The sequence below is a fragment of the Rhinoderma darwinii genome (genome assembly GCF_050947455.1).
Source record: "Rhinoderma darwinii isolate aRhiDar2 chromosome 5 unlocalized genomic scaffold, aRhiDar2.hap1 SUPER_5_unloc_28, whole genome shotgun sequence".
Lineage (NCBI taxonomy): Eukaryota > Metazoa > Chordata > Amphibia > Anura > Rhinodermatidae > Rhinoderma > Rhinoderma darwinii.
In genome coordinates this window covers 499,799-512,721 of record NW_027461785.1, presented here as the reverse complement: position 1 = coordinate 512,721, position 12,923 = coordinate 499,799, and the positions used below count along the sequence as shown (strand labels likewise).

Here is a 12,923-nt window from a genome sequence, read left to right as displayed (position 1 = left end):
TAGGTCTTTAATTAATTTTTTACTATTTTTCAGCTCATTTACATTTTTTCCCTTCAGATTGAATAAGGTCACTATCTTTTCTAAAATCACATAGTTTATTGAGAGTTTAAAAGCGTAAGGTGAGGATAAAACAATGTTGAACCACCCAAACCTTCGCATTAAAAACCCTGTATTAAAACGTAAAAAATAGGACCAATAATGTTCTTTAAAAAGGGAATTAAAACAGAAACTGAAGAACTTGATTAAAAGAAACCTGTTAAAATTCGGAAAATCTTTGCCACCCTTCGGTTTGGATTTCATCACAATCTCTCTTTTAAGTTTCTCCATTCTGGAACTCCAAAAGAAGGTAAAACATGCTTTAGTAATTTTTTGCAATAAAACCGTGGGGGGAGGGAAAACCATACTGAGATATAAAAGCAGGGGTAAAATGACCATTTTAATAATTAAAACTTTTCCCTCCATGGTAAGTTTTCTCATGTTCCACATACATATTTTTTGATTTACCTTCTGCGCCACCATGTCCCAACTGATAAAACCATTATCGCACTCACTGAAGGAGACACCTAAAATCGTAATATTATCTGACACAGGGACGGGTATGTCTCTAAAAGCCATGCTTCCTATATTTAAAATATTACTTTTGTCGAAGTTCACCTTAAAACCGGAAGCACAGCAATAAAACTCAACTTGTCTGAGGGTTCTCTGAAGCGACAGGGTGTCCCTGCAAAAAACCGCTACATCGTCCATGTACCCCACTGCTTTAGCCTCTACGCCGCCACCCCCGGGCAGGGGGACTCCACGTATTAACTTATCGCGGCGAATTGTACACAGTAGAGGCTCTAATGCGCAAATAAAAAGCAGTGGGGACAAGGGACACCCCTGCTTCACCCCTGAGTCTAAAATCACGTCCTGTGTCTTAAAACCATTCACTAAAATTTTGCTTGTGCAATCTTTATAAAAGGCTTTAAGTGATAATAAAAATCCTTCAGGTATACCCATACGCTCTAAAACCTTAAAAAGATAAAAATGAGAGACACGGTCGAACGCCTTCTCGAAGTCTATAGATAAAATGGCTAATTTACCTCTTCTAGACCTCGTGTCCTCAATCACATCTTTTACCAGGTTAAGATTATCCCAGATGCTGCGGCCTGGCACCCCACACACCTGGTTAGAGTGTACAATGTGGGGTATTATGGCTTTTAATCTATTTGCGCACACTTTTGCCATTATTTTATAGTCGCTATTCAGAAGGGTTATTGGTCTCCAGTTCTTCAAAACTGCGATGTCACCTTTCTTATGTAGCAGGGAGACCTCACCCTTCCGCCAGGACTTAGGCAGCATCTTGGAATTAAAAACTTCATAAAAAAGGCTAAAAAGATCCTCTTTTAAAATGTCATAAAATTTGACATAAAACTCACTGGGTATACCGTCCGGTCCGGGAACTTTTCCGGCTTTAAAACTCTTTACCGTTTCTAAAACCTCCTGCTCCGTCAGCTCCTGTAATAAAAAATTCTGGGAGACAGGGTCTAAAACAGTAGTAATCTCCTTCAGTGAGTCACGCATAAAATTATGATCCACAGTTTTAACACTAAAAAGGTCAGCATAAAACTCATGAACTTTACTTAAAATACCCTGTACATCTGACACACCTTCAATATTTTTAATAATAGCCTTTTTATTGTTAATTTTTTTTAAAAAGTACCTGGAGCAGGTCTCATTCTCCTCCACATGCTGAATTTTGGAACGGAAAATTATTTCTTTGCCTTTCTGCTCCAGGCACTGAGCTATTTCTTTTTTTAAATTAGTGATGTCAGTTTTAACGTCAATTTCATTATCTCTCATCTTGTACAGGGTCTGCAGACGGGTGCTGAGAATTTTAAAAAAAGCATGTTTTTCTCTGGCTTTCGCCACGCTCTTTTTAATAAAAAATTCCTTTATTCTTTTTTTCATTTTCTCCCACCATGCACTGATGGGAGTACGCATGTCTCTCCCCCGCCTGCATTTTTGGTAAAATTCAATAAAATCAGTAAAAACCTGTGGATCCTCTAAAAGGGAAACATTTAACTTCCAGGACTTCTTACACACCGGTTTATTAAAATCACGCTTTACATAAAATGATAAAAGCTTGTGATCTGAGAAAACATTAGTTAAAACTTCACAATTAAAAGGCAGTACATTCTCATTACAAAAAATAAAATCTATCCTGGAGCTACAGGTGGCGTTGCTCCAGGTAACGCCGGCTTCCTCTGGGCTGCTCCTATTACATTCTTTGTACAAATCTGTTAATTTAAAATCATTTACAATATCTTTGAGCAGTCCAGAGGTCTTATCGTAATTCCTACTTGTAGTACTGGTAAGCCGGCGTTCCCCCCTCAGGATACAGTTAAAATCACCTGCGAGGATAAAAGGCTCAGTTGTATTAATAAAAAGAGGTAACATTTCTAGCATCTCTGCTCTCTCCTTTTTGTCAGGTGAGCCGTAAAAATTTAAAAACTGCCATTTTACGCCGTCAATAAAAGCTTTAACCAATAAAATACGTCCTGGAAGAATCTCTTGAATAAAATCAATAAAAACGTTTCCCTTAAAAAGAATGGCGACCCCTGCTGATCTGGACTCGTTAGATCCAGACCAGACTGATGGACCATACTTCCAATCCTCTTTGTATTTATGGTACTTCATTGCATGGGGAATGCCGCACTCCTGCAGGAAAAAAACAGAGGCTGCCAGGCCAGATAAAAAACTGAAGAGAGCAACCCTTCTGACTTTGGACTTGGCGCCCCTCACGTTGAGGGAGATCCCCTTTATTTCAGACATCGTGGAGTTTTAATTGTGTTAGTCTTGATTTTAAAAAATAAATAATCGTGTTACTTAAAATCAGACTTGGCCCCCACCAGCAATACCAGAAATCTCGCTTGAACTCATCTCCCCGCCCTCGTCTGACTCTAGCGAGAAAGGGGATGATTCAGGAGAGGAACTACCTTCCGTGAGCGTCGAGCCAACAGCCCTCATCTCGTATACAGGGAGTCCAGATTCACACAGCCTTACCTGGGTCTCTAACGGCTGACCATATAGGTCTGTATCGGGTGGGTCCCCCAAGGGCCCCGCCGCTCCCCCCTGAGGCCGTGCAGGCCGTGCAGGCCGTTCTAGAGGGGGAGGTTGCGCACATGGCGGGGTGTCGGTTGGCTCGGGGGGAACAGTGCCCACCCTCCTCACCAGTAACGACGAGGGGGCGGTCCTAGGAGGAGCCTCACTTTGCTTTACGGACGTATCCATTTGCTCCTCCCCTGTCACCCCCCTACCGGCACGCTCCTGTTTACCCTTTTTACGGGGACCCACTTTCAGCCAACCTTCCTCTTCAGACTCCGTATCTAGAGACCCAGGATTGGGAGCAGGCCCGGCATCCACTGAGCAACCAGCACTCTGGGATGCCTCAGTTATCTCACTGGCCTGCCCCTTCTCAGCCTTACGTTTGGCTTGGCGTTTTTCCTTCGCACTGGACTCCCTTCTCTCCTCTGAGGCTGTTGGCTGTGAGGTACCTGCTTTGGCTCCAACAGACCGTACCCTTGAAGCCCAGGTACCCCGCTGCTCCTTTGCAGCATTGGCTTGTTCCTCTCCCTGAGGGCGGGGCTGGTCCGCTGGTGGAGCACGTGGGGGCGCCCCGGGTTGCTCTTCTTCTCCGCTTCGGTACCTATGAGGACAAGAAAAATACAAGTGACCAGTTTTTTGACAAAAGTTGCATTTTTTTTCTTCTGTGCACTCCCTTATATTGTGCTCTTTGCTTCCACAGTTTCTGCAGGTGACATCGCAGTTAAAACTGGTATGTCCATAGGTACCACAAGCCCTGCAGAAGTTTGGCATCCCTGAGAAGTAGAGGTCGCCATTCACATTTCCAATTTTAAAACGAGCCGGTGGTAATCTCGTTTCTTGGGTGGAGGGGTCCTTAATCAGCGTAACTAAAAACTTCCATTTGGCGGTCCACACTCCACACTCGTTCATCACTTTCCCCAGGAGTTTGACATTTTTGAAGTAGGCAGCTAGAAATGCTGCCACTTCCATATCTCTCACATATGGGGAATACATTTTAATCACCACGAGTTTGGTTATTTCAAATTCATGCTCTACTACCTTGACTCCCGCTGCTACGAGTTCACCTTGTTTCCTCTCAGCTCGGTCCATAGCATCACGGAGTATTCCTTCTCCCATGAAGGTGACATCGTAGATTCCTCGCTTCGGGTAGTCCTGGATAGCCAAGAGCTCGTTCTTGTGGACCGCCAGCAGATCTTCCAAAATGGCGTGGACTAAAAATTTAATACCACGGGGACCGCCTCCACCCTCTGCCACGATAAATCGTGCAGAATTCTTAAGCCGGGCGTACACCGGCACCGCATCGGGTTCGCCTGCCATTTGCGTGGCCAGGTCGAACCGCACAGCTTTCGCTGCGCCCCTTGTCTTACGGAGACCAAGGGGCTGGGGGGGATCGCAACTCGTTGCTCAGGACTAAGCCTCTCTCCCAAATAGCAGCACGGGGGTGAAGTCCAGGCGAACCTGGACGATCCCCCGAGGCCGAGAGAGAGGGTACCTGAGCACCTTCTGACCAAAAACCTCCTGTATAAATACACTTGGTCTTAGCCAAAAGGCCGAGAAGCGATAACCCGAGCGGCCCTTGCCTTGCCCGAGCCTGTCCCATACTGCTGTTCACCCCTTGCAGCGATTGATTCAGCCTACTCCTAGGCAATTCCATGGGGCCCTGCAGGCTCACACACATTTACAGCTACTAAGCGGGAGGGAGGTGAATAAAGGCCGGAGAGGAAGCTACACAGGATTTGCTTCTTTTGCTTGCACCACAATGCAGTGCTGAAAGAGGAGGAATCTACATAAAAACGCCTTCCTGGCAACGCCCAAATGCCCTCCTGCCATGCAGATAAACACTGGCAGCGGCAGCAAGTGCATGCCCACAGCCACCCCTTGTTCCTTCACACCTTGTATCAGCTTTAATCCAGTCCAGTGCTGCCTGCTGAGCAGCACTGACCAACACTGCCTGGGCCCAGGCTTTTATCTATCTCTGAGGCCCCATTATGATGTCAGAAAGCTGGCTCTGGAATCCTGAGGGCTCCACTATGACACGTGCAAAGTTCCGTCTGAACTTTATATAAGACGGTGAGGCTCAGTCAGTCACTCAGTGTTGCCTGAGAGGGCAACACTGCAACAGCCGGCCGCCAGGCTGTCTTTTTTTTGCACATTTATTTGCCTCCAGGAGGCCACAAGAGGGAGACAAGGGACTGCAAAATGGAAAATAAGCATCCACCAACTTTACAGACAACTTCTCCTTGCTCCTACAACCTCCATCCTTGCACAGTTTGTTATTCTTCCAGGTAACAAAGTAACAAATCCAAATTGCTGCTCTCTTTGTAGGCAAGCAAGGGTTTGTTGCAACTGCAATTCTTACTTCTTCTTGAAATGTAGGGACGACAGTACATTCCATCACATCCATCTAGTGTACACAGGTAGGTCCATTGTGGCGGGTAGGCGGCTGGCTGCTTTAATGGCTGTTTGCTGTTCCCCTACTCCACTCCACTCCACTATTTGACTGTGGTGCTGCATCAATCAGTGGCTGGCTCAGGTGCAGCTCTTTAACTTACCTAGGAGGGAGGGCGGAGAGAAGACAAGGAAGGTGAATGAGCTGTTCCAATGTGAAATGCCGGAAACACAGAAACACAGAAGACACACACACACACACACACACACACAACAAGAGGTGGCAATGTATTCATTAATTGCATTTAATAAATGAGCTCATTATCACACATGACTGTACAAATGCATTGTCCAACAGGTGTTGAAATAATGGGATTAAAAGGGGAGATCCCATCAGAAAGACAAAAACAATAGCAAACACAAATAGCACTTTTGGAATCTGATTTTAGTCAACACATAAGGGAAGGGTGCACCGGTCCTGGAAATACTGCAATACCAGGTCAATGCGTGGAGTGGACAGAGCAAGCTCTATTTCCATCTCCCTGTTCTAAAAATCCATTTAATATATGGTCCCCAGATAGGGGACGTATCAGATATTAAACTGATAAGAACAGATACTACACTTGATCTTAGCCAAAAGGCCGAGAAGCGATAACCCGAGCGGCCCTTGCCTTGCCCGAGCCTGTCCCATACTGCTGTTCACCCCTTGCAGCGATTGATTCAGCCTACTCCTAGGCAATTCCATGGGGCCCTGCAGGCTCACACACATTTACAGCTACTAAGCGGGAGGGAGGTGAATAAAGGCCGGAGAGGAAGCTACACAGGATTTGCTTCTTTTGCTTGCACCACAATGCAGTGCTGAAAGAGGAGGAATCTACATAAAAACGCCTTCCTGGCAACGCCCAAATGCCCTCCTGCCATGCAGATAAACACTGGCAGCGGCAGCAAGTGCATGCCCACAGCCACCCCTTGTTCCTTCACACCTTGTATCAGCTTTAATCCAGTCCAGTGCTGCCTGCTGAGCAGCACTGACCAACACTGCCTGGGCCCAGGCTTTTATCTATCTCTGAGGCCCCATTATGATGTCAGAAAGCTGGCTCTGGAATCCTGAGGGCTCCACTATGACACGTGCAAAGTTCCGTCTGAACTTTATATAAGACGGTGAGGCTCAGTCAGTCACTCAGTGTTGCCTGAGAGGGCAACACTGCAACAGCCGGCCGCCAGGCTGTCTTTTTTTTGCACATTTATTTGCCTCCAGGAGGCCACAAGAGGGAGACAAGGGACTGCAAAATGGAAAATAAGCATCCACCAACTTTACAGACAACTTCTCCTTGCTCCTACAACCTCCATCCTTGCACAGTTTGTTATTCTTCCAGGTAACAAAGTAACAAATCCAAATTGCTGCTCTCTTTGTAGGCAAGCAAGGGTTTGTTGCAACTGCAATTCTTACTTCTTCTTGAAATGTAGGGACGACAGTACATTCCATCACATCCATCTAGTGTACACAGGTAGGTCCATTGTGGCGGGTAGGCGGCTGGCTGCTTTAATGGCTGTTTGCTGTTCCCCTACTCCACTCCACTCCACTATTTGACTGTGGTGCTGCATCAATCAGTGGCTGGCTCAGGTGCAGCTCTTTAACTTACCTAGGAGGGAGGGCGGAGAGAAGACAAGGAAGGTGAATGAGCTGTTCCAATGTGAAATGCCGGAAACACAGAAACACAGAAGACACACACACACACACACACACACACACACAACAAGAGGTGGCAATGTATTCATTAATTGCATTTAATAAATGAGCTCATTATCACACATGACTGTACAAATGCATTGTCCAACAGGTGTTGAAATAATGGGATTAAAAGGGGAGATCCCATCAGAAAGACAAAAACAATAGCAAACACAAATAGCACTTTTGGAATCTGATTTTAGTCAACACATAAGGGAAGGGTGCACCGGTCCTGGAAATACTGCAATACCAGGTCAATGCGTGGAGTGGACAGAGCAAGCTCTATTTCCATCTCCCTGTTCTAAAAATCCATTTAATATATGGTCCCCAGATAGGGGACGTATCAGATATTAAACTGATAAGAACAGATACTACACTTGATCTTAGCCAAAAGGCCGAGAAGCGATAACCCGAGCGGCCCTTGCCTTGCCCGAGCCTGTCCCATACTGCTGTTCACCCCTTGCAGCGATTGATTCAGCCTACTCCTAGGCAATTCCATGGGGCCCTGCAGGCTCACACACATTTACAGCTACTAAGCGGGAGGGAGGTGAATAAAGGCCGGAGAGGAAGCTACACAGGATTTGCTTCTTTTGCTTGCACCACAATGCAGTGCTGAAAGAGGAGGAATCTACATAAAAACGCCTTCCTGGCAACGCCCAAATGCCCTCCTGCCATGCAGATAAACACTGGCAGCGGCAGCAAGTGCATGCCCACAGCCACCCCTTGTTCCTTCACACCTTGTATCAGCTTTAATCCAGTCCAGTGCTGCCTGCTGAGCAGCACTGACCAACACTGCCTGGGCCCAGGCTTTTATCTATCTCTGAGGCCCCATTATGATGTCAGAAAGCTGGCTCTGGAATCCTGAGGGCTCCACTATGACACGTGCAAAGTTCCGTCTGAACTTTATATAAGACGGTGAGGCTCAGTCAGTCACTCAGTGTTGCCTGAGAGGGCAACACTGCAACAGCCGGCCGCCAGGCTGTCTTTTTTTTGCACATTTATTTGCCTCCAGGAGGCCACAAGAGGGAGACAAGGGACTGCAAAATGGAAAATAAGCATCCACCAACTTTACAGACAACTTCTCCTTGCTCCTACAACCTCCATCCTTGCACAGTTTGTTATTCTTCCAGGTAACAAAGTAACAAATCCAAATTGCTGCTCTCTTTGTAGGCAAGCAAGGGTTTGTTGCAACTGCAATTCTTACTTCTTCTTGAAATGTAGGGACGACAGTACATTCCATCACATCCATCTAGTGTACACAGGTAGGTCCATTGTGGCGGGTAGGCGGCTGGCTGCTTTAATGGCTGTTTGCTGTTCCCCTACTCCACTCCACTCCACTATTTGACTGTGGTGCTGCATCAATCAGTGGCTGGCTCAGGTGCAGCTCTTTAACTTACCTAGGAGGGAGGGCGGAGAGAAGACAAGGAAGGTGAATGAGCTGTTCCAATGTGAAATGCCGGAAACACAGAAACACAGAAGACACACACACACACACACACACACACAACAAGAGGTGGCAATGTATTCATTAATTGCATTTAATAAATGAGCTCATTATCACACATGACTGTACAAATGCATTGTCCAACAGGTGTTGAAATAATGGGATTAAAAGGGGAGATCCCATCAGAAAGACAAAAACAATAGCAAACACAAATAGCACTTTTGGAATCTGATTTTAGTCAACACATAAGGGAAGGGTGCACCGGTCCTGGAAATACTGCAATACCAGGTCAATGCGTGGAGTGGACAGAGCAAGCTCTATTTCCATCTCCCTGTTCTAAAAATCCATTTAATATATGGTCCCCAGATAGGGGACGTATCAGATATTAAACTGATAAGAACAGATTTTTTTTTTTTTTTTATTGAAAGCCCGAGTCGTGCTTTCTATCACCCAAGTGCATAAAAAGTGCAGAGGTGCCACACAAAAAGTGCACAAGGATGCGGTCTATCGCAGCCCTTCTCTTAAAAGAGAGAGGCCCCGCATAACCATTCCCTGACCCTCCAAACCATAGGCCTAGAGGATCAAGGATCGATGGTCCCCCCTCGCCGAAGCTTAGGGAGACCCAAACACACTCCTAGGCTTCTACCTGGGCTGCCACCCCAGTGTCCACCTAGGAGCCTGCATCCTAGTTGCACCTCCCCTCCGAAGAAGGGAGGCCGGGTTGCAGGGGAAAAAGGAACCAGAAGGCCACACATTTTCCCCCTAGACCTCAGGAGGGTCCCAAAAGGGCACCGCATCCCAAAATCCTTGTGACAAACGTGACAAACACACAGTGAAAAACAAAATTAAATAAGTGGATGTGCGCTGTGATACAGCCTGGACATCCGCCAGGTATAAAAAAAATTCCTCATCTCCCAGCCAGAAGGCCGGGAGAATAAAGGTGTGTGCTCATATAGCGTGAAAGAGAGTGCGTGCAAGTGTGCCTTCACTCAGTGGGATCCCACCCCCAGTGAGTTAGGGCACCCCAGGGTCACCAGCCCTGGGGCACATAGCAACTCGGGCTTCCAAACTACCCGGCCTAATGACCTCGATCCGGCGGTCGCCTGGTCACCTACAAATGGTACCTTTAAACCAAATGCGTACACCAGAGCGATGACCGTTGTGGTTCCCTGCCCTCACCTCGGCGTTCTGTCATCCCCCTACGATGGCCCACGTACCACCGGCAGGGATGATTACTAACCTCAGCTTGAGCAGGTACTACACTTGATCTTAGCCAAAAGGCCGAGAAGCGATAACCCGAGCGGCCCTTGCCTTGCCCGAGCCTGTCCCATACTGCTGTTCACCCCTTGCAGCGATTGATTCAGCCTACTCCTAGGCAATTCCATGGGGCCCTGCAGGCTCACACACATTTACAGCTACTAAGCGGGAGGGAGGTGAATAAAGGCCGGAGAGGAAGCTACACAGGATTTGCTTCTTTTGCTTGCACCACAATGCAGTGCTGAAAGAGGAGGAATCTACATAAAAACGCCTTCCTGGCAACGCCCAAATGCCCTCCTGCCATGCAGATAAACACTGGCAGCGGCAGCAAGTGCATGCCCACAGCCACCCCTTGTTCCTTCACACCTTGTATCAGCTTTAATCCAGTCCAGTGCTGCCTGCTGAGCAGCACTGACCAACACTGCCTGGGCCCAGGCTTTTATCTATCTCTGAGGCCCCATTATGATGTCAGAAAGCTGGCTCTGGAATCCTGAGGGCTCCACTATGACACGTGCAAAGTTCCGTCTGAACTTTATATAAGACGGTGAGGCTCAGTCAGTCACTCAGTGTTGCCTGAGAGGGCAACACTGCAACAGCCGGCCGCCAGGCTGTCTTTTTTTTGCACATTTATTTGCCTCCAGGAGGCCACAAGAGGGAGACAAGGGACTGCAAAATGGAAAATAAGCATCCACCAACTTTACAGACAACTTCTCCTTGCTCCTACAACCTCCATCCTTGCACAGTTTGTTATTCTTCCAGGTAACAAAGTAACAAATCCAAATTGCTGCTCTCTTTGTAGGCAAGCAAGGGTTTGTTGCAACTGCAATTCTTACTTCTTCTTGAAATGTAGGGACGACAGTACATTCCATCACATCCATCTAGTGTACACAGGTAGGTCCATTGTGGCGGGTAGGCGGCTGGCTGCTTTAATGGCTGTTTGCTGTTCCCCTACTCCACTCCACTCCACTATTTGACTGTGGTGCTGCATCAATCAGTGGCTGGCTCAGGTGCAGCTCTTTAACTTACCTAGGAGGGAGGGCGGAGAGAAGACAAGGAAGGTGAATGAGCTGTTCCAATGTGAAATGCCGGAAACACAGAAACACAGAAGACACACACACACACACACACACACACAACAAGAGGTGGCAATGTATTCATTAATTGCATTTAATAAATGAGCTCATTATCACACATGACTGTACAAATGCATTGTCCAACAGGTGTTGAAATAATGGGATTAAAAGGGGAGATCCCATCAGAAAGACAAAAACAATAGCAAACACAAATAGCACTTTTGGAATCTGATTTTAGTCAACACATAAGGGAAGGGTGCACCGGTCCTGGAAATACTGCAATACCAGGTCAATGCGTGGAGTGGACAGAGCAAGCTCTATTTCCATCTCCCTGTTCTAAAAATCCATTTAATATATGGTCCCCAGATAGGGGACGTATCAGATATTAAACTGATAAGAACAGATTTTTACATTTTAATTTTTTTAGTTCTTATTCAGCTATTTCTTATAAAATCTGCGAAACAGAAAAAAGCTTCAGTTCAAACATCTTCCAACAGGACGTTCCAACTTCTTAAATTCCACCAGCTTGAGGCTTTTGGACCCACTCTCTTCCTGTCCAACAAATAGAAGACGTAAATTTCACTTAGGGCCAGCTTTATACAGTCTTTCTCGGAAATGGTGTCTCTTCTGAACAGTAAGATGTTGCGCACCTTCCATAGGGCATTTTTTAAACAGTTCAAGATAATCCACAACACTCTCTTCTTCTCTCCCACAGGATGCTTGAAGTCTCCATACAGCACCACTTCATGGTTCAGGAACCTTAATTCACAGGTAAATTTCAGTAGAATGCCAACAGTTTTCCATACCTTCTGAGCATAGGCACAGTTCCACATTAAGTGCATGACGCTTTCTTCTCCAGGACACCCAGCTCTTGGGCATCTTGGAGTGGAGACGAGCCCTCTTCTATACTGAAATGCCCTGGTAGGGAGACTTTCGTGTAGAATCATCCAAGACAAGTCTTTAAGAACATTGGATAGGTAAGGAGCGTTGGTGTTTCTCCATAGCTCCATAGACTTTGATGTTGTGAAGTTACTCACATTTGTTGTCTCTTGGTGACTGTCCAGCAACATTCTCAGCTTTCTGGCATTCTTAAGATGTTCCTGTTCCATACCTTCCAGTTGGTAGACACGGATGGTTCTTTCCAAACATACATACTGCACAGGTGGTAGCAGCAGGGTAGGCTTTGTAAGGGGCAGCTCTATCCACTTTCTCTTTCTGAACACGTGTCCAGCGGCATACCTTAGAAAATAGGCCCAGGTTTTATTCGTCTTGATGTTCTTGAAACACAAGGAGAAATACTGCAGATATAGAAAGCGTTTAAAGAAGATAATCTCCTTTCCTCCATTCTTCTTCTGCTTGTACATTATCTCTCGTCTAACTTTCTCCATTTTTGAATTCCAGATGAAATGGAAACATATCCTTTGGAGTTCCTTAAGACGATTTTCGCTTGGTAGAAAAACCTGGCTCAAGTACAACAGCAGAGGTAGTACTAGTGCTTTGATGACCAAGTTCTTCCCTTCAATTGTTAGCTGTCTGAGTTTCCAAAACTCAATCTTCTTCTTCACCTTTTCACTTATCAGCTCCCAGCTTTCTTTTCCATCATTCTGGGGCGTGAATATGACACCAAGAATTTTGATTCTGTCGCACTGGGTATTGACCTCTGGTAAGTCGAAATCCCTCCATTCCTTCAGTGTGAAGCAGTCGCACTTATTCTTATTCAATCTGAATCCTGATGCTTGACAGAAGAAGTCTGTTAGCAGTAGCGCCCTCCTCACAGATTGTTTATTGGAGCATAAAATATTGACATCGTCCATATAGGCACTTACTTTCACTGACTGCCCACCTCCTCCTGGAATCGGCACCCCTCTAATGATCTTCTCTTTCCTCAACAGCGTGAGCAGGGGTTCGAGGACACAGATGAAGAGGATGGGCGACAGGGGGCATC

The 12,923-nt window shown here is 46.3% G+C and overlaps 1 long non-coding RNA gene, 4 other non-coding genes and 1 pseudogene across 5 annotated transcripts; 1 reads left to right on the top strand and 5 right to left on the bottom strand.

The window, feature by feature from the left end:
• Positions 1 to 5,937: 5,937 nt before the first annotated feature.
• LOC142689320 (U2 spliceosomal RNA) lies at positions 5,938 to 6,128 on the bottom strand. Its single transcript, XR_012858222.1, has one exon. It is a non-coding gene; the product is annotated as a U2 spliceosomal RNA (small nuclear RNA).
• Positions 6,129 to 7,420: 1,292 nt separating this feature from the next.
• On the bottom strand, positions 7,421 to 7,611 carry LOC142689318 (U2 spliceosomal RNA). The gene has a single exon (XR_012858220.1). It is a non-coding gene; the product is annotated as a U2 spliceosomal RNA (small nuclear RNA).
• Positions 7,612 to 8,899: 1,288 nt separating this feature from the next.
• On the bottom strand, positions 8,900 to 9,082 carry LOC142689171 (U2 spliceosomal RNA). Its single transcript, XR_012858155.1, has one exon. It is a non-coding gene; the product is annotated as a U2 spliceosomal RNA (small nuclear RNA).
• A 789-nt stretch (positions 9,083 to 9,871) lies between these two features.
• Positions 9,872 to 9,941, bottom strand: LOC142689268 (U2 spliceosomal RNA; annotated as a pseudogene).
• Positions 9,942 to 11,229: 1,288 nt separating this feature from the next.
• On the bottom strand, positions 11,230 to 11,420 carry LOC142689115 (U2 spliceosomal RNA). The gene has a single exon (XR_012858123.1). It is a non-coding gene; the product is annotated as a U2 spliceosomal RNA (small nuclear RNA).
• Positions 11,421 to 11,868: 448 nt separating this feature from the next.
• LOC142689031 (uncharacterized) lies at positions 11,869 to 12,634 on the top strand. The gene is made up of 3 exons (XR_012858058.1): positions 11,869 to 11,955; positions 12,380 to 12,461; positions 12,559 to 12,634. It is a non-coding gene; the product is annotated as an uncharacterized LOC142689031 (long non-coding RNA).
• The last annotated feature ends 289 nt before the right edge of the window (positions 12,635 to 12,923 follow it).